Genomic DNA, 6,534 nt, shown 5'->3' with positions numbered 1-6,534 from the left:
TCTATCCCATTATTGTCGAGCACTAGGAGTTAACTGATAGGGGTTTTCATTCATACGCTGTTTCTTCGCTGGTAAGCCAAGTAACTTGTCTTGCTCCTAACGAGTTTGTCAGTTTGGGTAGCATCATGCATTGGAGTGGGACGGGTCCAAGATGTGCAGGTGTCCCATGCCATCCCACGCCCATGGGCTCTGCATGCTTGCAGGGTTGTTGGAAGGATGTCCAAGGCTGCACTGAAACTTCGCTGCTGTGGATCAGGTGGGTGAGCACACATACAGGTGCCTGGGCCTGGAGCAGGCTGGGGAAGTGCAGGGAAGGTAGACAGAGCCAATGGGATGGCTATGATCCCATACAGAGAGCCACTAATGCCCATAATTAATGCCCATATATCAATCAAAAGGAAGGAATTGTCAGCAATTGAAAGAGAAATGTAAACACAATTCCAAATTGTACATTGTTTAAATCTTCACCCAGTCTGGTGGTCCGTGTTTGTTCTATGCCACGAGGCAAATGTGTGTACCTGCACAGACACACCTGTGTGCGTATGCTCTGAATTGGAAGGACTTCGTCGAACGAGGCTGGCAGGGTGATACTCAGCTGCCAGGCCTCAGCCATGTGGGAATTGGCAGGAAACTGTTGGTAAATCGCTTGGGATTCTGTGGGTACAGGCGCTGTGTTCATTGAAGATATCATTAACGCCTTTCGTCAGGAGCCAGAAGCCCACAGTGCAGTCTACCAGTGCTTGACTTAGCTTGTCCAGTAGTGAAATTAACATAATAAAACTCAGTTAACAGAGATGCTACAGATTTAATTAGTTCCTTAACAATTAAAGAAGAGTTACGAGATCTTGAGCCCTCCATCTTCAAAAGCAATTTGGGCAGATTGATGTCACCGTCCGCCATCTCCGCCGAAATTCTGGGCTGCCAACGTCAATTTGGGAAATTGCTCCTATTATTCTGCCTTCTTTCTTACTGTCTTGAAAGGAAGCACTTCCAGGTTGCCTCTCAATTGATTCTTCCAGAGCCTGGGACTCACTGGAAATAGGGTGGTTCTGCCCTGTGGGCTCTGGAGCTTCTCCTTTGGAGTGCCTGGCCCCCCTGCCTCTTTTCCCACATCCCAGGACCTGCCTCATCTTCCCTTTGCACTCTGCAGGTGCCCAGTAGATACAGAAGTTGTAGCTATCATTCTTCTAACATCTTTTTTTTTTTTTCCTTTAGACAAAGTTTCTTTCTTGTTGCCCAGGCTGGAGTGCAGTGGCGCAATCTCGGCAACCTCCACCTCCCGGGTTAAAGCGATTCTCTTGCCTCAGCCTCCTGAGTAGCTGGAATTACAGGCGTGTGCCACCATGCTTGTCTAATTTTTGTATTTTTAGTAGAGATGGGAGTTTCACCTTGTTGGTCAGGCTGGTCTTGAACTCCTGACCTCAGGTGACCCACCTGCCTCGGCCTCCCAAAATGCTAGGATTACAGGTGTGAGCCACCGTGCCTGGTGTTGTTCTTCTAACTTCCTGTGCATTAGGTGCCTCTTTGGAATCTGTATTAGATGCTATAAAAGGTAATACAGCTGTTAAGCTGTTTGTTCTGGGCTGGTGGATTTAGCAGTGTTTGGGCATGGTAGGTGACTGAGTGAAAGCTACAACAACTTGAGAAGTTCAGGACACTCACTCAGGAAACCTGTGGTAGCTCAACCTCTTATTTTCTGTTTTTTTTTTTTTTTTGTGTGTGTGTGTGTGTGTGTGTGTTTTGTCTCTTCAGGAATCATGTTTACAAAGCATTCCCTTGGCAAGAGGTTGTCTATAGGATCCAGATCGTCTGACCCCACGTCAGATATCCTTTATAACCTTGCTTTTATGGTCCTCTGACCAGCAGCATCAACATCGCCCTCACCTGGGAGCTCATTAGGAATGTAGAATCTTGGGCCCCATCCCTGATCCACTGAATTGGAATCTGCATCTTAACAAGATCCTCAGGCAATCTGTAAGCATATGCATGGTTGAGAAGCACTGCTTTAGAACACTTTGTAGCAATATCTCTTGTCTAAGAGCTGCGACCAAGCTAGCTGTGAAGGCCAACACAGGTCTCAGGTGTTCTTCCTGCAAGTGAGGGTTGGACAGCCCAAGCCACGCCTTGCCTGGGCCCTCAGGAGGCCTCACCTCCCACTCCCCATGGCAACAACATTCTCCTTGAGCCTTCCTTGGTGGTCCAATGTCAGCATCTTGCCAGTCCAGGCGAAGGCACCATGCCACGCTGACAGATGGCCCAAAGTAGGACAGACAGAAGAAATGTATGTTTATCAAATTTGGGTTGAAAAGACCACGTTCCCCCAGCATAGGCTGTCAAACAGCTGTCATTCGGGAGCATATGGCCCAGCGGTGAGAGGGCACAGACACAGCTAATCCCACTCTTAGAGAGATTAGCTCTGACGAGTGAAGAAAGTTGCGGCTGTCGCCAGGGTGCTGCCCGGGAGGAGATGGTGGAGGGTTTGCACTGCGGTTCATTTCCCGAATCACCTTCCCTGTTATCCAGGCTCCTGTCTGCAAAAGAGAAGCCAGAATAAAATGATGCTGTAGAAATAACTATGACGGTAATAACAATGAATCTACCATTCATCAACCACCCGCTTTGTGTCAGGTAACAGTAGGTTATTTATTTCTACCACTTTATTCCATGCAGAGGCCCTTTTGGAAACACATTATTGTCTCCACTTTACAGATGAGAAACACAGGTCTCTGAGATGCGATTGTGGGTCCCCAGGTGGTGCAAGTAATGGTGGTTCCTGCAGTCCCTGGGCAGGTCAGGAAACACTCCTGCATTCAAGGAGCCAGTTCTGGCCCCCATGTAATGAAGATGCTGATAACTAAAGTATGAGGAGGGAGCAATGTTTGCAGCACAGAAGCAGATTAGACGATGCCTACACGCAGTGGCTTACATGGGAACATGACTTTTTATACTGCTGAGAGTCCAGGACCACGGCAAATGGGACAGCAGGCCTTGCACAATGTGACTCTCTGTCCAGCTCAGCTGGAGTCCAGCACACCTGAAGCCAAGGCATGAGACATATAATTTCCCATGCCGTCATCTCCACCCAAAACTTCACCCCGTGTGGTGAGTAGACTAAATGGGCTGAGACTTTAAGAGCAGGAGCACACACTTATTGAACACCTGCTGAAAGTCAAACTCTCTTCTAGACACATGTCATGCAGCCTGGCTGGTGTTGAGGCTGTGGTCCCCCTGCAGGAAGAGGACACTGAAGCGGTGGGGGCTGAGAAGAAACAGGCAGGTGGCTGTTGACCAAGCCATGGAGAAGTAGCCATTGCTGCAAGCCCAGGACGGCTCCAGATGGCTGGCGTTCAGAAGTGGTTCTGTTTCCTCCACTGAGGCTGTTATTTTTAATTGCCATGTGCATTTCTCACTCGGCCCAGGAACGGAAGCTGAAGGGTTGAAAACACAGTCTCATGTAGCAACTTGTGTAGAGATTCTGGTCTGATCAGAATGGAGGAGAGAGTGCCGAATATGATATTGTAAGTGAAAACATGTTTGTTTTATGTGCTTGGATAAAAGGATCATGCAGCTCAGTCCTTAGCCAAATTTCAAAGAATTTCCCTAAACGACCTCGAAGAGTCCCTGATCTCAGTAAAAGCAAGAATTTCAGTTCAGCGAATGTTTTTAGAGCATATCCATGAGCCAGGGATGCCCAGACGTGACTTAGATGAGGGCCTTGCCTCCAACAGCTCATAATCAGAAGGGGATTAACAGATAAGAGAACACCTTTCCACAGTCTTGGTTTTATCATTTATGGTTTAAATTGTTAAAAGAAAACTCAAAGGTTCGTGATACTTTCTTGTAACTTACTGTGAAATGTGATAGGCAGAGTAACGCCTCCCCACCTTCAAAGATGCCCACGTAGTATAGAAAAGGAGATATGATGATACGGCAGAGGCCAGAGTGATGCACGGCCATGAGCCCAGCAATGCGGACAATTTCTAGAAGCTGAAAAAGGCAATAAAATGGAGAACCCAGACTCTCCAGAAGGAACAAAGCATCACAGAACCTTGATTTTAGCCAGCAGGATTTTGGATTTCTAACTCCAGAACTGTAAGCTAGTAAAATTGGTATCATTTTAAGCCACCAAGTTAGTAATAATTTGTTACAGCAGCAAAAGGAATCTAACATAGGGCACAGTCTGAACCGTGCATAGGAGAATGGCAAGAGGGGATGCCACCTGGCCAACCGTGACCTCGTCAATTGCCAAACACCTGCCCATCAGTAAGTGATACAATCTATACTTGCCATCATATAAATGGTAACAGAGTTATTTTAACTGTATTTTATGGGGAAATGACATGCTATAATGGCATTTACAAATTTTGGAGGTGGTGACAGTCATGGACTCTAGCCCTTGGGAGTGTTTGGGCTCTGGTATGCAGGTGAGCACTAGACCTCCTGGAAGTCCAGAGTGTGGGAAGCTCACCAAGCTGGGGAGAAGGCTCCCTGAAGAAGCAGATGTCAACTTCAGTTTTGAACGATGGTTAAGACCCAGGCAGGTGACTGATGGAAAAGACTGAGGACATAGCACGAACAAGCACGCAGCGGTATGTGCAGTTATGTATTAAGAGAAGCCAAATCGTGGCACCCAGATTCTACAGAGGAATGCAGCTGGCAGGCCATAGAGGATATTTTATATCATGATAAGAGATTTGGGCTTCACCTACTTTGGCAATAATAGCAACCCATCAATACATTTTAAACGAAGGTTAAACTGATCAGTCTGTGCTTTACAGGCATCATATTGACCCATACAAATTGGATTGGAGGGAGCAGAACTAACGTTCCATTAGGAGAATTCCAGATGAACAGGCAAGGGGTACCCTGGAAAAGCTAAGTTGCTCTTTCATTCCTCCTAGACTAGCATATTCCCTGGGAAGTCTTCTCTTACCTTTATAGTTACATGAGTGGACTTCTCCATCTGACCCTTTACCTCTCCAGAGTAATGGAGCTGGCGTATTTGTCTGGCTCTGGTCCTTGGAATGGGCCCTGATAGAGGCACTCACAGTCATTGCAAAGGGCTGGAGAGTCTGGGCCTGACTGCCTTCTGTTCTGGAGATTAGATATGAAAGATTCTGAGATTTTGCTCTGGCGTCCCTATTGTCGTCTGTCCAAAATTACTAAGTGCCAGAGGTCTGTCTGAACACTGGAAATAGTCAATACTATTCCATTTTCACAATGTACAAAATCAAGGATTCTGGAAGCTATAGATGGAGGAGATGAATGCTGATTTGCTGAGAATTCTAGAGCAGGATAGGAAGCAGATTGTTAGTATTTTGAGAAGAGTTCAGTGATTACAAGGAATTAACATCCATTCATTGAGAATAACATCTGCCCTTCCATTAGAGACTAGATCTAGAAATAAAAATCCAAAGAATCTCTGTCCTTAGCTTGCAACAGCAAAAACACACAAATGGATATTCTTAACGGGGTTGTTGTGTTTGACATGGAGAGATGCCAATTTTGAGAGACGCTGTGAGTGGTTCTCAGATATCAAAACCAGCAGGGGGATTCTCAGGGGGTAAAACCCTTTGCTTGCCCCACTTGGATACCTGAAAGATACTGGATAGCTTTGCTTTGGAAATAAGCCCAGGGAGTCAAAGAGAAGGTAGCGCAGCAGGGAGATTCTAAACAGGATCTGAAGACTAAACATGTTAAAAAGATGAAAAGTATTCTATTCTCTGATCATATTATCACAATATATTAGAGCTAGATTCTCTTGATAGTCCATTCACTTGCGTATTTAGTAATGTTTTTCTGAGTGACTATGCACTAAGTGCTCTGTCAAGCATAGAAGATACAAGGCCAACCTCTCTAACAGGTGTTTCCCTGGCAACTGGTCTCAAGGTAGAACAAGAAACAATGATAAACAGTAATTTTGTGCTGGCCCTCTTTCACACCAGTTAGATGGAGGTTTCTGGTAGGCTCAATGTTGCAACTTGCAAAAGGATGTCTCAACAGCTCTTTGATAGTATTTGGCTTGGAGATGCATTTATTCTGCTCTTATTGGATTCAGATGTAGTTTTCTAATATTACAGCTTTTTTTTCAGACAAGCAAAGAAAATCATAAAAAAAAATCATCAAAAGTTGATGAACCAAAATTCAATCTTAAGAAATCTTCATATTATTCTCAACGTGAGCGCGCGCACACACACACACACACACATACACACACGATTTTATACCCTTGAAGTGATAGGTTCAAGATATTCCTGAGATATAACTTACTTAAGGAAGTAATTTTAAATAATGATCTTTACTTGTATTGTTTATAACTTAAAGAAACATTTTAATCGGACCACTTGTTTCGTACCTTGATTGAATACCTCTTCCTTACATAAGCAGATTCTTTTTTTTTTTTTTTTTTTTTTTTGAGACGGAGTCTCGTTCTGTCACCCAGGCTGGAGTGCAGTGGCCGGATCTCAGCTCACTGCAAGCTCCGCCTCCCGGGTTCATATTAAACATGAGAGAGCGAAATGACCACCATTTTCA

This window comes from Mandrillus leucophaeus, unplaced genomic scaffold (assembly GCF_000951045.1).
Source record: "Mandrillus leucophaeus isolate KB7577 unplaced genomic scaffold, Mleu.le_1.0 Scaffold122, whole genome shotgun sequence".
Lineage (NCBI taxonomy): Eukaryota > Metazoa > Chordata > Mammalia > Primates > Cercopithecidae > Mandrillus > Mandrillus leucophaeus.
Note: the sequence above shows the minus strand (reverse complement) of the source record.